The sequence below is a fragment of the Podarcis vaucheri genome (genome assembly GCF_965113315.1).
Source record: "Podarcis vaucheri genome assembly, chromosome: 11".
NCBI lineage: Eukaryota > Metazoa > Chordata > Lepidosauria > Squamata > Lacertidae > Podarcis > Podarcis vaucheri.
Genome location: NC_138749.1, coordinates 48140313 through 48162130, shown reverse-complemented (window position 1 = coordinate 48162130; position 21818 = coordinate 48140313). Strand labels below are relative to the sequence as shown.

The window sequence follows — 21818 nt, the reverse complement described above, 5'->3', positions numbered from 1 at the left end:
ACCAATAGTCCCAACTAGGGAAGAATGGCAAGCCAAACTGCTGGACTATGCTGAAATGGCAAAACTGACCGGGAACTCAGGAACCAAGAAGATAACAACTTTAAAAAAGAATGGGGAAAATTCATAACTTACTTAGACCATTGTAAACAAATAAAAACATTAGCTGGACTTTAAAAATAACTTGTAAAGAAACGAGACAAGGATAATCTAGAGGGATAAAAACTGTGGAGAATGTAATGATATGTAGCCTTAGAAAAATTATTTTAAGGACCCATGCAGGGGATGAGGGGAAGTCATGAGATTCAGAGATTTTTCTGGATGCTAAGGTTGCGAACGTGATCCGTGCAGGATGCATGTTTGCAACCCGCGGCATTCGCAACCCACGTTTGCGTGTCTGTGGAACGCCCTCCCATCAGATGTCAAAGAGATAAATAATTACCTGACATTCAGAAGACATCTTAAGGCAGCCCTGTTCAGGGACGTTTTTAATATGTAACGCTGTACAGTGGTGCCTCGCAAGACGAAATTAATTCGTTCCGCAAGTTTTTTCTTCTTGCGAGTTTTTCGTCTTGCGATGCACGGTTTCCCATAGGAATGCATTGAAAATCAATTAATGCGTTCCTAGGGAAACCAACTTCAGACCAGGTCCGGGGACACCCCCAGCATTTTAAAAAACCCTGGGACAGCGGAGGACTTCTCCGCTGTCCGGGGCGATCTTAAAATGCTGGCGGGCGGCATTTTAAAATCGCCCCGGACAGCGGAGGACTTCTCCGCTGTCGGGGCGATTTAAAAGCCCCTGGGAAGGCAGGCAGGGGGGACAAAGACTTTTGCCCCCCGCCAGCCTTCAGAAGAGGTCCTGGACCTCTTCTGAAGGCTGGCGGGGGCGAAAGTCTTTGCTCCCCCCGCCTGCCTTCAAAAGCTGTCCGGCCCAGGCTTCGCGGATCTCTCCGCCAGCAGCGGCAGCGCTGCCGCTGCTGGCGGAGACTTGCCGGCATGCAGAAGCCTGCGCGCAGCGCGCCCAGGCTTCGCGGATCTCTCCACCAGCAGCGGCAGCGCTGCCGCTGCTGGCGGAGACTTGCCGGCATGCAGAAGCCTGCGCGCAGCGCGCCCAGGCTTTGCGGACCTCTCCGCCAGCAGCGGCAGCGCTGCCGCTGCTGGCGGAGACTCTCCTGCCTTCAAAAGCCGTCCGGGATAGCAGGAAGCGCTTCCCTGCTATCCTGGACTGCTTTTAAAATGCTGGCGCTGGGGAGCAAAGCCTTTCGGCCCCCGCCAGCCTTCCTGGACCTCTTCTGAAGGCCGGAGGGGCGGGGAAGGCTTTGCTCCCCACCGCTAGCATTTAAAAGAGGTCCCCGGAGATTTCCCTATGGGGTTTCGTCTTGCGAAGCAAGCCCATAGGGAAATTCGTTTTGCGAAGCGCCTCCAAAACGGAAAACCCTTTCGTCTAGCGGGTTTTCCGTCTTGCGAGGCGTTCGTTTTGCGGGGTACCACTGTACTGTTTTTAACACTGATTGGGAGCCGCCCAGAGTGGCTGGGGAAACTCAGCCGGATGGGCGGGGTATAAATAATAAACTATTATTATTATTATTATTATTATTATTATTATCCGGCGCTTCTGTGCATGCGCAAAGCGCGATTTAGCGCTTCTGCACATGCGCAACCGCCAAAACCCGGAAATAACCTGTTCCGGTACTTCCGGGTTTTGGTGGTCCGCAACCCGAAAAAACACAACCTGAAGCATCTGTAACCCGAGGTATGACTGTACTTTACATTTGTTCTTGTAAAAACTAATAAAAAATATTAACAACAACAACATAATTGTGTGCACTTCCTTGATGGTCCAAGATAGCAAACCCTTGTTTTAGCCATGGAGCTCACTAGGTGAGCCAATTTTTCAACCTTTGCTGCCTCATAGGGTTACCACAGTGCCTCCATTGGCTCATGATGTTTGGACTTAGGTCCAAGGCCTGTGAAGCCCAGGGGCAAAGGGCATGTAACTGCCAAACATGCAGCAATATGTGGGGCAGTAGCAACAAGCTTGCCACTCCAGAGGCTGCATTGGCTTCCAACCCTCAGAATGGCATTGGATTGGCTGACCTCACTGCCATTCTCCTCACTGGAGAAAGTTCAACCAATTGAAATGGTGTTAGGCAACTGTTGTTATTGTGTGCTGGCAGGGTCCCTTACCCCATTGGCCAGACGGTTGCCTAGGCAGCTAGGCTGAAATGCAGGGTGGCAACAGCCAGGTAAGATGGTTGGGCACAAGGGAGATGAGTATTGGATGGGAACAAAGCAGGTCTGTCACCCAAGAAATCTAAAAAAAGGAAAAGGACTGGGGTATCCATGGTGGTGTTGGACCACCCTCGTCCCAGAGGTAAGCTGCCCGAGACCCCCTCAAATCCAACAGTGCTTTGAGAATAAATAAATGGCAGCAATCCTCTGCGTGTTTGCTCAGAACTAAGTCCAACGGACTTTAATCTGACCTACTCCCAAGTGCATAAGATTGCTTGCCAAGGAAATGGATCAATCTCCAGCGATTTCAGCAGGGATCTTTGATCATCTGCAGCTTATTCCGTATGCATTTCACGGGGAGCGGTGAATACTAAAATATTAGAATGTCAGCATCTCAGCTGGAACCTAATGATAATGTTTAAACTGCAAATTCTCGTCCAAATAAATGATTTATAACGGAGAATTGGGAGAGGTTCAGATGACAAGATGAAGCCCACGAGTGTGTGTGTACGTGTGTGACAGAGAGAGCTTTTTTCACCCTTTAGGCGTGAGTCTGAAGAGTTATGCACTGAGGCAAAATCATCTGATATCTCCATGCCACAATTCCCCAAAGTTCAAAAATAGAATTAATGGGCTTTGGCTCATAGGGACTGGATGTCTTAATGAATGGGTGGCTGTAAAGGACTTCATGGGGCTAGAAGCACTTTAAAGTGCAAGTGTTTTTATTATGACTGTCTGTCAGATTTCTTTTTCTAACAATGTCTCGAAGGTTTCTACAGCCTTATAGCACACTTGCTTCTTAATTTCACCCTAAGAGACTCTCGGGTTACGTTAATGCCCAGTAGCTTCTAAAGCACATTTATATCCAATGCGCTAATTTTTTCCCCTTTAGGCTTTTTTTTTTTTTTTAAGCATATGTATTAACAGAGCTATACAACATTGGCTGGCTGCTACAAATTGCCTTCCCTGACACATCTCTCTTATATAGGAGATGCCACTCCTGGGCTTCCTGTAGAGAAAGCAATAGCTGGGCGAATGTTTTATTCATAAGTAATATCTGGATTTTCCTTGGTTGTATTTTTAAGTGTCCACAGATCACGGAAAGGACATGATTCACAGGCCTCTCTTTCTCTTTAAAAAAAAAGAAAAAGAAAAAAGCAGGTGATTTACTACGGTTGTAAAAAGCCTTTTTGAGATGGCAATGCCTGAGGTAAGTTGTTTAAAAGGAAAGCCTATTTTTACACGAATCCTGGAGTCCTTGTATAAGGTTTGTTCTGTTGATTTTCAAAATGATGGTGGTAAAAGGGGGTGGTGGAATCTTACTATCATATACGGTGACTTTGTCAGCTGCTACGATTCAGTTTAGTAGCACAGTACTTATTACCATTATTCATTATGATCAGTACTATTTTTCTAGAAAAATAGGTGCCACAACCAACCATGAATTCTTCTCTAGTTCTCTTCCAGGGACATATACGAATGGCCTATGTTCCAAGCATTAATAAACTGACTGACTTTCTTATAATAGCAATGGCGCCCACCTGAGAGTTGTCGGAACTGAGTTCCGGTAAGTTCTGGCTTTTTAAAAAAAGCCCTAATTGTTATTATTAAATTTCTCCTGTGAATTATTTGAGGATCATAGGGCAGTTTACAATATAAATTAATTCTTAAATCCTGTTGTGGTGAGGGAGGGTATAGGCACTTTGGACCCTGTTCACACGGCATCCAACTTTTTTGTCCCTGAAATTGGGACGGGGTGAAATCCCCAAAAAGGATGTTACTTTTTTTCTGTATGCCATAACAGCTGCGAGAATATTGTTAGTGAAGAATTGGAATAAACAAGATTTACCAACTATGAAAGAATGGCAGATGAAGATGATGGACTATATGGAACTTGCTGAACTGACCGGGAGACTCCGAGACCAGAGAGAAGAGAAGGTGGAAGAAGACTGGAAGAAGTTTAAGGAATATTTGAAAAAATATGTTAATATTTAAACCTTAGAATAGCTTTGGAAGTGGATATAGGCTGCAGGGTTAGAAGTAGAAGATAGGGTATTTTAAAATAGCATTATTTGTAAGTGATAAAATGTGAAGTTATTTTAAGTGTGATTTTTTTAAAAAAAGATAGTTAGAAATTATGATATATGTAAACTGCTAATGATGAAGTAAAATGAAAATCAGATAGGGGGGACTTGGGGAAGCCCACTTAACAATGTTTAAGAAAATAAGGATATGACAATAATTTGTTTGTATTGTTTGTCTTTTCTGTTTGTGTTTTCTTATTTGTGTTATAAAATGAATACAGTGGTGCCTCGCAAGACGAATGCCTCGCAGGACGGAAAACTCGCAAAACGAAGGGGTTTTTGGTTTTTTGAGTTGCTTCGCAAGACGATTTTCCCTATGGGCTTGCTTTGCAAGATGGAAATGTATTGCAAGTTTGTTTCCTTTTTCTTAACAATGTTAATACAGTTGCGACTTGACTTTGAGGAGCAACTCATAGCACGCGGTGTGGTAGCCTTTTTTGAGGTTTTTGAAGACCTTGGTGATTTTTGAAGCTTTTCCAAAACTTTTCCGACACCGTGCTTTGCAAGACGAAAAAAACCGCAAGACGAAAAAACTTGTGGAACGAATTAATTTCGTCTTGTGAGGCACCACTGTAAATATTTTTGAAAAAAGAAATAAAATGAAATTGGGACATGCGTCGCTCCCAGCGAGTCACATGACCCACACCACACTCTCACCCCGAAAAAAGCAAGATGAGAGCGCATGAAATCACAGCACTGGTTCTCAGGGCACGTCTGAGGGTTGTGCCAGAGTGCAAATGAATATGGCGGAAATTAGTGAGGCCAGGTCCGATTTTTCAGCAAAAGGGTGCACCTGAACTGCCCCTCCCTCCAGAGCTGGTAAATGGTGTTCTTGGCTACCAGGACTACCTTGTATTCCAGGAGGGGTTGGACTGCATGATCCTTGTGGTCCCTCCCAACTCTACAATTCTATGATTCTGTGAGTAGGACTTGGGTCCAGGAGCATCAGCAAATTGCAAACCTGGTTTGTAGATTGGTGTGTGACCATATTCATTCAAAACAGCCTGTACCCCCGTAGAGTGCCTGAACAAAGGAGGACTCCATCTTGTGCAGATTAAACTTCCGTTTGTTCACACTCATCCAGTTAAAAAATGATTAAAACCACAGTCAGGTGGCTCAAAGTAGTAAAAACAGTATTGGAAGATGCCTGAAATTACTTGCAATGACGGTACGAAAAATCTCTCTTGAGTAGGGAATACAGCAATCATTAATGGCAGGACAACACACACACACACACACACACAAACAAACAAACAAACAAACATGTGCTATCTCATCAATGAATTAGTCCCACAGCTAAACGCATGATCTGTCTCTTTTTAGAAGGAATGTTTGAAATTAATGCTATGGAAATTCTAACCATAGTTTTTGATTGCCTGTGGCTGTTTCTTTCACACAAATCTATTTGGTTATATAAAGGTGATGATTTATTAAATTTGTATACCGTCCCATACCTGTAGATCTTAAGGCAGTTCACAACATAAAACCACAATATAAAAAATACAAAAGACATAATAAGAACAAAAACAAACCAATAACACTCCCCTGCCTTCTGCAACATATTTAAAAGGGCATCGGATGTCAGTCAGCCAAAGGAATGTTTTTCCCTGGCGCTTAAAGGTGTATAATGAAGGTACTGGCTGAACCTCCCTGGGGAGAGCATTCCACAAGTGGGGAGCCACTGCTGAAAAGGCCCATTCTTGTGTTGCACCCTCTGGACCTCTCGTGGAGGAGGCACGCAAAAAAGGGTTGGTTCATATGGGAAGAGGTGGTCCTTGAAGTATTGCAGTCCTTCTGCACTCTTCTAACATTGCTCACGGGTGGACGTAGGTGGCGCTGTGGGTTAAACCACAAAGCCTAGGGCTTGCCGATCAGAAGGTCGGCAGTTCGAATCCCCGTGACGGGGTGAGTTCCCGTTGCTCAGCCCCTGCTCCTGCCAACATAGCAGTTCGAAAGCATGAAGTGCAAGTAGATAAATAGGTACCGCTGTGGCGGGAAGGTAAACGGTGTTTCAGTGCTCTGCTCTGGTTTGCAGAAAGCGGCTTAGTCATGCTGGCCACATGACCCAGAAGCTGTACACCGACTCCATCAGCCAGTAAAGTGAGATGAGCGCCACAACCCAGAGTCATCTGCGACTGGACCCAATGGTCAGGGATCCCTTTACCTTTAATATTGCTCAAGGTGGCTTACAATTGTTTTAAAAAACACGTAATCTAGATCTTCCCTTGTTGTTGCACTTACGGAGAGTCAAACCAAGGAAGGTGCCTTATTCTATGTTAGACTATTTGTCCATCTGACCCCATACTATCTACTGTGGTGGTGGATCTACAGGAAATAGTCATAACTTGACTACTTGAGTTCCAGATATGGAAACTGGGATATTCTGCATGAAAAGTTATGGTCCTTGCCTAAGCTTACATGTCTGAGCTCACCTTTAGACTCAAAGTCTCTCACCAGCAGAGACTCTCCTGCCCTATTGGACTCCATCTCCATTTGCTCTTGGGGACACCTGGTGAGCTACAATGGAAAATAATAGTATATTTCAATATAATGGGGAAAATTCTGACTCCAACAGACCATTATGGAAATACATTTCCACATATTTTTTTTGAGAACTACCAAGATTTTTGGCTTTCCAGAATTTCACCCATCTATATATTTTTTTAATCTTCTGACCTTCAAGCTATATTTATAAGCAGATGAGTTGTCCATTAATAAATATATCATTGCTCATTTGAGGAGAACCAGGTTTTCCGCAGGGCTCAATCACTTCATCTTCACCACTGTGTTGCATTAGCATTCCAATTTGTTCAACTAATATATATCAACTGATGGAAGGAATTCTGGGAGACCACACCTGGCATCCTGCACAATGGAATAACACAAATCACCTAAAGGTACCAGGTTTTTCACATCAGTTGGAGCCATAAATGACCGGGAATGGAATAACGTGCACATTCTTCAATAGTCTGTTGAAGAGTTTCAGGATTTCGGATACCAGAAGTGCCTCTATTGCCACCTGCTGGGCTTTGTCGATTCATGAATAGGATCATTTGGTTCTTTTCCAAATACAGATTTGGGGTTATTGCTGTCCGGAATGTCTCTTGTACAAACAAACTGGCCAATGAACTCTATCCCCCACCCTTCAAGTGAAGAGGACTGCTTCAGAAATAGGAACATTAGCTTTCGGTGTTAATTTATAGAGCTAATCTCTTGCAAGTATTTTAAACACATGCCAGCTGACACAGCTGAGAATTTCTTGTCTCAACTGACATTTTGTGTTGAACAATTCTTCTCTCAACTAATCAATCATCTCTCCCCCCCCCCCCAGATTTAAGTGATTTTATATGGGTCACACATGTGTACAGTATTATTAGTATAGTGTGCATGCACACACACACATACACCATGGCTGAAAAAAATGAAAAACAGTTGCAAAGAACGCTGGACAGTCCTCAATGAAACGTGCTATTTTTCTCCTGCTTTTAAAATGTTTTTCATTGACTTAGTGAGTATGCTTAGGATCACCACCTCAAACATAGCTCTGAACAAGACACAATTTATGGAAGCATGATGAGATATAGATTTCAAGCTTGAAGGGGCATGTGGAGCCTGGAAGTTTCGGATGAATTCATTCGATTACTTTAAGTGGTAGCAAATGGAAACATCTGCGAGGGGGGCGTTTTAATCCACTTCCAAACTGTGTTTCTGCTTTTAAGGATTCTGTTGTAAAACAAAGAAAAGCAAAAGGCCTTCACGCAAAGAAGGGTATCATTACAAATCCGAAACTCAGAAAGAGAGGTTTCGCTAGGTAGATACAGGGAATAGATTAATGAAGTGCAATGTACGTGGATCCCAGCGCTTTTTGAAACACTGTAAGTATCAGCAAATGTAAGATAAAAGAAATATGAGGACATCCATTTAAAAACTTATACACACACATATGAGAAATAATATTTATTTTTTATATCCATTGTCTCATAACATGAGCTCTCAAGGCAGCAATTAGCAATATGTCAACATAAACCAATCATGTTGAAATAACCACCAGCAAATAGGGATGGGATGGGAAGAAATTTGGTTTGGATTGGATTTTTATCCAAACTTACCTAATTCACCCTTTCTGAAACAAAACACAAACTAAAACACAGCAAACCTCTGAAATTCACCCTTCTCCTTTTGTTTTTTTGATGCAGTTCTCCAGATGTGTAAACAAAAATGTGCACATTAGAGAAAAGGGTGCACAAAAAACATATACATTAATTAAGATAATATATATGCTGTTTTATATTAGGGGAAACTTGGAAAAATGTGTATTATCAAGCACAATATGTATGTTAAGAGAAATTTGCACTAAAATGCTGGTGGATTTTTTGAAAAAGATATTGTGAACCAACATAGAAATGAAGAGAACTGAAGACTGGAAAAATGTGAAACAGAGAGAAATAAGAATGGACAGATCCCTCCACCTCTGCTATCAAGCTGGAATGAGGATGGCAGTGATAGTATCCCACAGCAAGGAAGCATCACTGCAGGACATTCTGGGTAACTGTAATAGTGGTTGCCTGGCATCCCTCAGAACAGTAGGAAAGGAGACTCAGGAAAGCAAGGCCTGAAATAATGTGTGGTCAACAGCTGTTTGAGGATACTATCTGTCGAAGGAGCGTCTCCACCCCCATCATTCAGCCCAGACACTGAGGTCCAGCTCCGAGGGCCTTCTGGCTGCTCCCTCACTGTGAGAAGTGAAGTTACAGGGAACCAGGCAGAGGGCCTTCTCGGTAGTGGCGCCTGCCCTGTGAAACGCCCTCCCATCAGATGTCAAAGAAATAAACAACTGACATTTAGAAGTCATCTGAAGGTAGCCCTGTTTAGGGAAGGTTTTAATGACTGATGTTTTAATGTATTTATATTGTTGGAAGCCGCCCAGAGCGTCTTGGGAAACCCAGCCAGATGGGCGGGGTATAAATAATAAATTATTATTAGTAGTAGTATTGATGCAGCAGCAAAGAAAGCTAACACTATTCCAGGCTGCATCCACAGAAGTATAGGGTCCAGATCAAGGGAAGAAATAGCACCACTCTATTCTGCCTTAGTCGGATCACACCTGGAATACTGTGTCCAGTTCTGGGTGTCGCAATTTAAGAGGGATGTTGACAAGCTGGAATGCATGCAGAGGAGGGCAACCAAGATGATCAAGGGTCTGGAAACCAAGCCTTGAAGGAGTTGAAGGAACAGTTGAAGGAGCTGGGTACATTTAGCCTGGAAAAGAGGACACTGAGAGGAGATATGATAGCCAACTTCAAACATCTCAATGCTGCCACATGGAAGCGGGAACAAGCCTCTGTTCTGGAGGGTAGGACTCAAGTTATAAGAAAGGAGATTCTGAGTAACATCAGAAAGAACTTTCTGACAGTAAGAGCTGTTTGATAATGGAACATAGCTGTCAACTGTCCCTTATTTGGCGGGAAACTCCCTTATTCTGTGTCCCACTGCTGTCCCTTATTGATGATGTCCCTTAAATGTCCTGGGTTTCAAAGGAAGCAGCTCCCCTCCCTCCCTCCCTCCCTCCCTCCCTGCCAGCCAGGGAGCAGGGAGACATCAACTGTGTTGTTTGGCTACGTTGCTCACCCAATAGGGAGTCTAAGAACGACTGGGGGGGTGGCGCTTGCATGCTTTGTGCCGATAAAATTGGTCACGTTGCCTGGGGACTGGCCTTTGCTCAGCGCTTCCCAGCGGAGAGGTGACGGTGGTTTTCCTTGCTGCATCCCCTTTGCCGGGTTGCTGCGCTGTGGGAACCACTGCTTGAGGCTTCGTTTGACTGCTGCCTGGGCTTTCTGCCTTTGGCTTGGAGGGGCTCAGAAGTTGAACATACCTGTGTCCAGAAAATCCCTTATTTTGGCTGCTGGTCCCTTATTTTCAAATCTGTAAGTTGACAGCTAGGCAGTGGGAGGTTGTGGGCTTTCCTTCCATGGAGGTTTCTAAGCAGAGTTTGGATGGCCATCTGTCATGGATGCTTTAGTTGAGATTTCTGCATTGCAAGGGGTTGGACTAGACTGCCCTTGGGTCCCTTCCAACACTACAATTCTATTATGCCAATCCTGCACATCTCATCTCCTTAAAACTCACCTTTACTGTGCAGCCTTAGGCTTAATCTCTCAGTCTTTGCCACCAGATGAAGCCTGGGTATGTGAAATGCTTTTACTCAAATGTTCACCTCACCCCATTCCCTTCCCTTCCTTGCTCTGTTGTCCCCCACTGCTGAAATTTAGACTGTAAAATCTCGAGTTAGGAAACCAGTGCGTTTTTGTGTTTCTAGCCCTTTAAAGTGCCATAAACATTTATGACATTCACTAAGGCTTCAATCATATACACCGGTATCAAAAGAATTAAAACGCATTAAACCCAGTGGGACTTACTTTGAAGCAGGCATATTCTAGGGCTGAACTGTCTGTTTAGCCCTGGAAAGATCTGATTGTTGCCATTAATTATCAACAAGGCTTCGAAGTCAGCTTCATAAAGGTGCTTCTCCATTGCTTCCGGTAATTCTTTCCAGAAGGCTTCCCTCAAACATGGTGGACTCTGGAATTTCACCCCAGATTCAGGACACTTTTAAAATATTGCATAGCTGTCAACTTTTCCCTTTTCTTGTGAGGAATCCTATTCGGAATAAGGGAATTTCCCTTTAAAAAAGGGAAATGTTGACAGCTATGATATTGTGATAATTCAAGTTGGCACAGATCCATGCAATAAAGAGATGACATTGTAAACCTCTGCATCATCTGGGTTTTTTAAAAATGAATTATGACAGGGTTGTTTTTATTATTTTTTAGCAAAATGTTAAAAAAGGATTCAAGGCATCAATTAATACATTTACATATAAAATCTCCCAGAAGATAAAATGAGTGCAAGGCAGAAAGATTACAAAGGCCAATCCATGACACATGGTGTGTTTACACATGTACATTAATGTCATTTTCCACTTCAGTGAGTAAAAGCAATTATACGGTGTTCACATTTTCTAGCTTGATGCGTTTTTCGCCATGTGCTGCCCAATTTTGTCTCTCTGTTAAGAAATCAAGCAGGGAGTAAAGATGAAATCACATCTAAGACAGATATGATCGATTCTGAAATATGTATGCCTCTTAAAAATTGCCACAGGTTTACGTATTCTACTGTTTGTGTGACTCCATTCCTTACTTTGCCGCATTAGGATTTATGCTTGATATTTTTTTTATTAGAAAAAATCTTTGGAGCTGGATCATGAATTTCTCATGCAATTTCCCTCAGCAGACAGGAATTTTGAGTAGCAGCAGAGTAACAATCTGATTTATTACCCCATGAATTATATGGCTCCTAGTTTAAAAAGCTTTGATTAACATCAGTTGCTATTTGATCATGCTTATCAGCCATATTTAAATTTAAATTATTTTCTTAAAGAGCAATATACTGCTTTTCCCCATTATAGCAGGAATAGGGAACCAATGGCCTTCCAGATGTTGAGATCGCAGCTTCCATCATGGCCAATGATGAGGAATTATGGGAGTTGTATTCTAATAACATCTGGAGGTCACCAGGCTCTCCATTCCTGCCTTTAAGTAAGTTCTGACCTGTATACTAAAAATATTAGGAGATTAAAGCGACAATGTTATGCCCACGTATCTGTCAGTAACCTCTGTTTAACTTAATGGGACTTACTTTTGAGCATACAGTCACAGGGCTGCATTATACACTGTGTTTTGGCATCTACAGCTATTTTACTAATTTCTGGCCAGAATCCAGAGATCCCTGTAGATGCCCATGAGATTATGAACAACACCAAGCCTTACGCCATTTCTTTTTCCAAAATGAAGCTCATTGGGCTGCTCCAGAGAGTTCTCTGAATGCGACGGACAACTTTTTAAATGCAAATTGATAGCAACAATGAATATACTGTGATTGCAGAAGAAGAAGAAAATGACATGGATGGACTCAAATTATCAGTGATTGTTTTCCTTTGCAACAAATAACAAAATTGCTGTGTGATTTTCAGTCTTTCACCTCTTAACTGAACATGACTGGTTAATTCGAACCTGTGCACAGTTCCTATAATGCCAGTCTGGGAAGGAAGAAATTCAGAGAGGCCTTTCTCTTCTCTATTTCTGTTCTGTGTTTTCATTTAGATTAGCTTTTTAGCCTTGATGAAAAGATATTCGACATTAATCTTTGTATTTCCCCCAAAAAAATTCAATTTTTTTCCCAAATAACAGCAACAATAAGAATAACAGCCCAGAGCAGAGAATATCTCCTAAGCACCATGTTGAATTCCTCTCTTTGTATCCTATGGTTTTAATACTTATAAGCAAGTTGCCCAGATAATGTTTGCTATTGTTTGGCATATCAGTAATAAAGATTAACAACCTACTTTACACGGTTGTTATAAGAATAAAAATGTGCATGTGTGGGTGCCCCAGATTTTTACATGTGGCTCGTTAGAAGATAAGTATAAAGATATTTATAATTTTTACTGCTGAATGTCAACAATTGCAGTATTATTTCTAATGCACGATTATCTTGACAAATAGGAGGCACACCCTGTGGAAGGAAATGGAAGGAGCTGCCCTCCAACTGCCAGGTTTGCACAGATGACAAAAAAAAAAAGACTGTTAGAGGCTCAAGGATAAACGTTTCAGCTAGTAGAGGGAGTTGTATAATAGAGGTTCCACAAAGGCTTTGCGATTTCAACCTGCCTATTGAATTGCTAACAGTTCTGTCATAGATAGAAAGAGAGTCTAGCAAGGTAGACAGCTTTTTAAACAAAATGTTTTGCAAGATGCCAAATGGTTTTCAAGCCTTTTTTTTTTTTGCATTGTCTGGCAAAAAAATGGAATTTAAATCAGTTGCATAGGTCTGGCACATGGAAAGTGTGATGATGAAGGGGAAAAAAGTGTTGATGGGTCACAATACAGCCAACATCTCTGAAAGGAAGGAAAATGAATTCCTGCTTTCTTTTACTCCTTTAGAATGGATATTTTTTTTAAAAAAAAAAAAGATAGAGGAGAAAGATAAATGAAAATGGCCAATCGGATCTGAGCTTATGCTGCTGAAATGCAAATTAACTGTGGAAAAAACGTTGGTGTCAATGTGTTCCCTAACGACATCATAAAAATTACCACTTGTCATCATACAAACTACTACAAAAACTGGCACAATTTGTGTTCAGTGTTCATTTTGCAGTAATGTTTTGAATTTTGGCGCACTGTTGCTGGTGTGCTTAGGATCAGGGTCTTGACAACAGTGCTCTGAAGGCTGACCATGAATTTAACTCATTGAATTCAGTTTTAACCTCCCAAGCACAGAATATATAAAATTTCTCTTTTGGATGGGTTTATGTTTCATGGAGAAAGGAAGCACAAGACTTGTACTTCCTGTTCCCTTCAGATCTTGGGCATAGCCAAAGGTACTTTCAGTGCTGGAAAAGGTCCTTTGCTGGCTGAGGTTTCTTCTGTGAAGTCATGATGATCAAAGTGTTATTTTGGGTTTATGCAGTGCAGAACTTCAGTACAGGAACTGACCTTTTGATTTAATAAATTGAACATGTTTCCTCTTCTGTGAATTTAAGGTGCCATTGATTGATCTGAAAATCTTTTCCCTCAAAGGATATGGATTTCAAACACTATTTGAATAAACTTAGGGATTTTGAAAGAGGTTTTTTCCACTTAATAACCTGTGATACTATTTCTTGTTTTCATTACAAAGTAAATTGTGAAACATAATAGCTTGGCAACGAGAAGCAATTGAATCTCATTTAATTTTAAATTGTACAGGGACCTCCAGCACACTTCATCTGGAGGCACAGATGCTGGCGACAATTCTCTCAGAATAGTCAAATTTGTCATAAAATACCCACAACCTGCTTTGTGACCTTAGGTGAAAACTCAGACAGGATTCAGTTCTTTCCTGCAGTTCAGGTGGTTCATGGTATTGTTTAACAACGTAGGTTAGATTTCGCCCCATATTTCCGAATAACTTCACTGGCCACTTAATAAAACACTTTCTTTCAGCAGAAAAAAGGATATATTCCCTGCTTTTTGCCAATCTGTTAAACCATATTTGGTTCCTTCATACTTTTAACCCTCTCACATCAACATTCACTGGACAAGAGCTGTTCCAAATACAGTGGTACCTTGGTTTACATACACTTCAGGTTACAGACGCCGCTAACCCAGAAATAGTACCTTGAGTTAAGAACTTTGCTTCAGGATGAGATCAGAAATTGTGCTCCGGCGGCACGGCAGCAGCAGGAGGCCCCATTAGCTAAAGTGGTGCTTCAGGTTAAGAACAGTTTCAGGTTAAGTACGGACCTCCGGAACAAATTAAGTACTTAACCCGAGGTACTACTGTACAGTAACAGCCATTATAATGCTAAATGTAAACAGCTGTCGAGGGCTTCCTTGACACTCCTGTAGCCAAGGCTGTGTGTCCTCAGCAGGGCTTGCCCTACCATTAGACAGGGTGAGGCAATTGCCTCAGGTGGCAGATGCTGGGGGGAGGGGGGGAAATGGCAGCTGCCCCTCCAACTTTTATTTCTGAGCTTCCTAGCCCTTGCCCTTTGCTGAAGATCAAGGTGATGCGTGACACAGGTGATCTGAAGGATGCTAACCTATTGCCAATGTTGACATAAGATTCAGCTCCTTGTTCAGTCAACTTTTGTACTGTACACTGGTACCGTATTTTTTGCTCTATAAGACGCACCAGACCACAAGACGCACCTAGTTTTTGGAGGAGGAAAACAAGAAACAAAATATTCTGAATCTCAGAAGCCAGAACAGCAAGAGGGATTACTGCGCAGTGAAAGCAGCAATCCCTCTTGCTGTTCTGGCTTCTGGGATAGCTGCGCAGCCTGCATTCGCTCCATAAGACGCACACACATTTCCCCTTACTTTTTAGGAGGGAAAAAGTAGGTCTTATAGAGCAAAAAATACGGTACCTCTGGATACGCACACCTCTGGTTGCATATCCTTCAGGTTACTCACACGGCAAACCCGAAAGTATTTTTCTGGGTTTCGCCAACGCGCATGCATAGAAGCGCTCCACCGCACTGCGCACATGCGCAGAACAGGCACCTCCGGTTGCGCATTCTTTGGGATCTGACCGGAACTTCAGGATGGATCCCTTGTGCAACCAGAGGTACCACTGTCCTTTGAATTGGGGGATGTTTGTGGTGCAGGGAGGTGCCATCTTGTCCTTTGCCTCAGGCAGGAAAATGTATTGGTCCTCAGAAGCCAAACATGCCTGTTCTGAACTCTATCCACCAGGGTAAGCATTTTGGCTTGCCAAATGGAATTATCCCAGAGCTTCTCCCCCTGTACACTGTTCTGGGGATTCTCCTGACCCCGTAAGAAGCAATTTTTGGGGAAAGGCATGTAGTGCAAAGCTTTCACTGGCAGGACTCGTCCCGCCTTCTATAAGCAAAATGTTCAAATCCAGATATTTTCCTTTTTTGCACAACACTTACAGCTAGAGATGACCTCTGAAGGCCTGGATTTGGTAAGACTATTCCAGAAAATTTGGATCTAGAAGATAAAGGGGGGAACACATGCAGCTTGATCGGAGCCATTCCAAAGAGGAGGGAAGACTTGGAAAAGTGACCAGAATATGAGAGAGTTGAAAACACTGATTCCTCTCTGATGCTTAGTACCTCGGGTTAAGAACTTAATTTGTTCCAGAGGTCCGTTCTTAACCTGAAACGGTTCTTAACCTGAGGAGCGCTTTCGCTAACGGGGCCTCCTGCTGCTGCTGTGCTGCTGGCACACAATTTCCATTCTTAACCTGGAGTAACCAATTCCTGGTTAGCGGAGTTTGTAACCCCAAGCATCTGTAACCCGAAGCGTCTGTAACCCAAGGTACCACTGTGCAGACTGCAAATTAACACTGCCAATCTGTTATCTGGAAATATGCTTTCTTCAACTGGAAATATGCTTTCTTCAAAACGAATCCTCAGGTTTCCGCCCCCGGGAAACAAGATTCTACATATATTGAATACATTACTAGGAGTCGCAATTCCTCTGTATTGTGATGTGGTTGGTGTAAAGCCCAGTGTGATAACACCCCCCCCCCCCGAATATGAGAAATGAGAAGATGTACAGTGGTGCCCCGCAAGACGAATGCCTCGCAAAACGGAAAACCCGCTAGACGAAAGGGTTTTCCGTTTTTGAGCTGCTTCGCAAGACGATTTTCCCTATGGGCTTGCTTTGCAAGACGGAAACGTTCCGATTTTCCCCCGCTCCCCCCCTTTTTCTAAGCCGCTAAGCCACTAATAGCCTTTTAGCCGCTAATCCGCTAAGCCTTTAATAGCTGAATACCTATTAAACAATGACGAAGTTATCGAAAAAGCTAAAGCCACTCTAAAAGAGTACTTCGATCTGAATCTCAATACAGGAATAAACATTGAAACAGTCTGGGATGCCAGCAAAGCGGTTTTAAGAGGATTCTTTATCCAGCAAAACAACCATAAAAAGAAATTAAGGAAGCAAAAGATAGATGAAATACTCAGACAGCTAAGAGAGCATGAGAAAAAACTAATAGAACACCCGAAAGATGAACAAAGCATACAATTAATAAAAATATTACAAACTCAATATTCAATGCTGACGAACCAGGAAATAGAATGGAAAATCAAGTTAATGAGGCAAAGATATTTTGAGTCAGCGAATAAAACGGGGAAATTTTTAGCCTGGCAACTGAGAAAAAGACAAAAGCAGAATGTTATAAACAAAATAAAGGTAGAGGAAGAATTAATAGTAGACCCAAAAAAATTACAAAAAAATTTCCTTAAATTTTATGAGGAGTTATATAAGAAAGGAGAAGAGGATCCAGCACAAATAGAAAGATATCTAGAGAGCTGCACAGGGAAGACCGTTACGGATGAAGAGAAAAATGAACTAAACAGACTTATAAGTATGGAAGAAATTCAGAATGCGATAAAAAAAATGAAACCGGGAAAAGCACCAGGACCGGATGGATTATCGGCTAAATATTACAAAGTTTTGGGAAACCAACTGGCACCAGCGCTTTGTGATACTATGAACAACATTTTAAGAGGAGGGAAAATACCCGAGTCCTGGAGAGATGCTTTTATAACACTAATACCCAAACCAGACACAGATAAAACAAGTATGAAGAACTACAGGCCAATATCCTTGCTAAATAATGACTATAAAATATATGCGGATATTATGGCAAACAGACTGAAAAAATGTCTAATAAATTTAATCCATAAAGATCAAGCGGGTTTCCTCCCAAATAGATTCCTGAAAGACAATGTGAGGCATGTTATAAATATAATTGAATATTTGGAGGTCAACAACAATATACCTGCGTCCCTGATTTTCATAGACGCAGAAAAAGCGTTCGATAACGTCTCCTGGAGGTTCTTACTAAAATCCATAGAGAAGGCAGGGATAGAAGGCGAATTTCTAAAAGGAATACAGGCAATATACTCAAACCAACATGCCAGACTGGTAATAAATAATAACCTTACAAATAGATTTAAAATCGAGAAGGGAACAAGACAGGGATGCCCTCTCTCCCCGCTTTTGTTCATTTTGGTTTTAGAAGTCTTGGCGAACAAAATAAGGTCAAAGTCAGAGATAAGAGGGATTAAAATAGGATGTAAGGAGTACAAATTAAAGGCATATGCGGACGACCTGATGATATCTCTAGAAGAACCACAAGAAAGCATTGGCAAAGCATTAGAGACATTGGAGGAGTACGGCAAATTAGCGGGTTTCAAGTTGAACAAATCTAAAACAAAAATGCTGATGAAGAATATGAGAAATGAAGTGAAGGAAAACTTAGAGAGACAATATGGAATCAAAACGGCAAAAAAAATAAAATATTTAGGAATTTGGCTCACACCTAAAAACATAAACTTAATTGAAGATAATTATACGACAACGGTCAGCAAATAATAACATCCTCAAGGTCCCAGGCCTCAGAGAGGTTAGGCTGGCCTCAACTAGAGCCAGGGCCTTCTCGGCTGCGGCTCCAACCTGGTGGAATGCTCTGTCACAAGAGACTAGGGCCCTGCGGGACCTGACATCTTTCCGCAGGGCCTGCAAGACAGAGTTGTTCCGCCAGGCCTTTGGTCAGGGCGCAGCCTGACCCCCTCCTCTGGCAACCTGCACAAAATCTTGCTTAATCGGTTGCCATCAATTTGATTTTAACTAATTTTATAATGAAATATTTTTAGAATGTATGATTATTTGATTGTTTATTTGATTGTTGTTAGCCGCCCTGAGCCCGGCTTCGGCTGGGGAGGGCGGGATATAAATAAAATTTATTATTATTATTATTATTAACATGGAATAAAGTAAAAAAAGATCTGGATGTCTGGAATAGAGTGAACCTCTCGTGGTTGGGTAGGATGGAAGCAATAAAAATGAACATACTCCCCAAGACGCTGTTCTTATTTCAAAACATCCCTGTAATAAGAGGGCAAAAATTTTTTAAGGATTGGCAGAAAGCCCTTTCAAGGTTCATATGGCAGGGAAGAAGGCCAAGGATCAGATTTAAATTACTTACAGATCGAAAGGAGAGAGGAGGACTGGCAGTACCTAATTTAAAATTATATTATGAAGCGGCCTGTCTATGCTGGGTCAAAGACTGGATAACTTTAGAGAACACTGACCTTTTGGACCTTGAAGGGGCAGATAATAGGTTTGGATGGCATGCCTACCTTTGGTCAAATAAAGAAAAAGCACACAAAAGGTTTGCGAATCATATTATTAGAGGCCCCCTGTATGAAGTATGGAAAAAAAAATTGTTAGAATGGAAAATACCTTGGTGGCTGTCACCAACAAACATCTTAACAATTAAAAAGATAAACCTGGAAGAGCAGAAACTGACGTATGAAGATTTATTGGTAAGATCTCAAGACAGCTGGAGATTAAGACCGTATGAAGAGCTAAAGGATAAGTTGACGGGATGGATACAGTATCATCAGATTAATGCAAAATGGACAGAAGACAAAAAAATAGGAATGAATGAAAAGAAGTCTAAATTTCAGATTGAAATAATTGAGAGTAAATCTAAGATACTGTCTAAGATGTATAATATATTATTGGAATGGGACACAAAAGATGAAAAAATGAAGGAAGTCATGGGTAAATGGGCGACAGATCTGGGATATAACATAGAATATGAAAAATGGTCAAAGCTGTGGAACGAGGGAATAAAATTTACGGCAAGCGCTGCAATTAGAGAAAACTTAGAAAAGATGATTTATAGATGGTACTTAACACCAGAAAAATTAAGTAGGATGTTTAAAACTGAAAACAAGGCCTGCTGGAAATGTAAAACAAAAGAAGGCAATTTCATACATATGTGGTGGTCATGTGAGGAAACAAAAAAATTTTGGAATCAGATATATAATGAGTTGAAAAGGATATTTAGATACACATTTCCCAAAAAACCAGAGGCCTTTCTATTAGGGATTATTGGAAATGAAATCCTAGAAAAAGATAAAACTCTATTTCAATATTTAACAGCGGCGGCCAGAATGCTAATCGCCCAAAATTGGAAAAGCATAAACCTCCCAACGGTGAGGGATTGGCAATTAAAAGCATATGATTTTATAGAATTGGCTAGAATGACGCAAAGAATTAGAGATCAAAAAAATACAAAGTTGAAAGAAGATTGGAACAAATTTATGGTTTATTTTGAAGGAAATTTCAGAAACCTACCAACTACAGCAGGTTTGTTATAAAACTTTCGATGTTTAAACTAAAAGCAAATACCAGCTGCAAAAATGAAATCTTTGAAAGTAGAAACCCGAAATCAGTAGGGAAGGAAGTCGACGTTGTATGTTAATTGTGTTGTGATTCTTTTTTTTTCTTTTTATATCTTTTTTCTTTTCTCTTTTTTCTTCTGGTGCCTAAGCTTTTTTTTTTCTTGAATATTTTTGAATGTTTGTGGTTTTTCCTTTTTGTGTGTGAAAATGAAACTTAATAAAAAGAATTTAAAAAAATAATAATAGCTGCTAAGCCTTTAGTAGCCGCTAAACCGCTAATAGCGCTAATCCGCTAAGCCGCTAATAGGGTTGCTTCGCAAGACGAAAAAACCGCTAGACGAAGAGACTCGCGGAACGGATTAATTTCGTCTTGCGAGGCACCACTGTATTCTCAATTGAAATGGGCAAACTTGCAATGTGTCCTTTAAGCAAATTTACCTTCTTGCATGCCATGAAAGCAAGATCTCCATATCCAAAGTAAACAGGTGCCCCCAGTTTGGTCTACTGCATCAAGTCTGCCGCAAAGACTCAAGGCTTCCATCGTGGGCCTTATTCTCTGCTTACTTTCCCCTGATAAACCTATATAGATGATGCAATCGGGTGTTAAAAAGCATGAGCTACAGCCTCACTATCACAAACAGCAAATGAAGAGATAAACTTGGGAAAATCTTATGATGTAATGTTGCTCCATACACACATGAAATTATGCATATAGAAATCTAAGTTCCAGGACAAAGGTTATCCTTCTGCGTGACAAGTTAGTTTTTTACATGTAAAAATATTTTTTCATGAGGGAGCTTTCTGTCATGTGAGCTGTCAGCTGCAGCCTGAGATGGTTTCTTCCAGAAATGGTTTAATCACTCATCTACTGTTTATGAAAACTAGGACCATAAGTCAGATCTCTTAAGTTCAAATGTCACCATGGTTAGAATTCATTGCATATTAGTCATAGCCAAGCCAATCTCTTCCAACCTCAGATTTTTCATTTGTAATGATGACTGATACCTTATGCTGGTCTAGGACTGTAATAAAGATTTGCATACTTAGGAAGAGCACTAATATAAATATTATTTATTATCAGTAGTATTTGTTTGGCTCCAAGAGAGAATATGTTGTGGCGGTTTTAAGGACATAGGGAAACATTTTGGATTGTAGGAAGCTGGAATAGGGAAGAGGTCATGAATGGTTAATGATTTCAACCTCTGTAGGACAGGTTAGTTTCTGCTCACACTCTTCTCTAACCTCCATTCAGACAAGCAAGAGCCATTAACAGAGTTCAAAGACACATGCCAGCCAGGCAAAAACTCCTGGGGTGCAAAGGACGGCCAGGGAGTTCTGGGGAGAGTTTTGAGGACCAGATAGAGAGTCTTATTTGACATCTGGAGTGAGGTCCTCCGTCCCTAGCCCCATGGATTGTGGGAGACAGTGACGGAATGAACATTGAGATGTTGAAGAGAGATGCAGCAAATTGTAAAGTGAGTTGTGAACAACCTGGGAAGTAGAGAAATGGGTAGGACCTGCAGTCAGGGCTGGCCCAAGACATTTTGGCTCCTGAGGTGAGCCACAACACTGCACACAAACCCGCTCAGGAAGAAGGAGTGAGTAGAGCTCTACATTGGGAACAACTGGGGAATAAAGGTTGAGAATGGGGGCAGGGATTCAAGTCAACCTTACCGGGTGGTTGAAGTGGGAATCAAAGGCCACCGTGAGGGGGGCTGCTCTGAATCATGTGTGGT

The 21818-nt window shown here is 41.6% G+C and overlaps 1 long non-coding RNA gene across 2 annotated transcripts; it reads left to right on the top strand.

Moving 5' to 3' along the window:
• Window positions 1-2234: 2234 nt before the first annotated feature.
• LOC309514506 lies at window positions 2235-12952 on the top strand. Of its 2 annotated transcripts, XR_014212019.1 has the most exons (3): window positions 2235-2371; window positions 3758-3796; window positions 12875-12952. It is a non-coding gene; the product is annotated as an uncharacterized lncRNA (long non-coding RNA). The 2 variants fall into 2 exon arrangements; XR_014212020.1 differs by having other exon boundaries at window positions 2235-3796.
• The last annotated feature ends 8866 nt before the right edge of the window (window positions 12953-21818 follow it).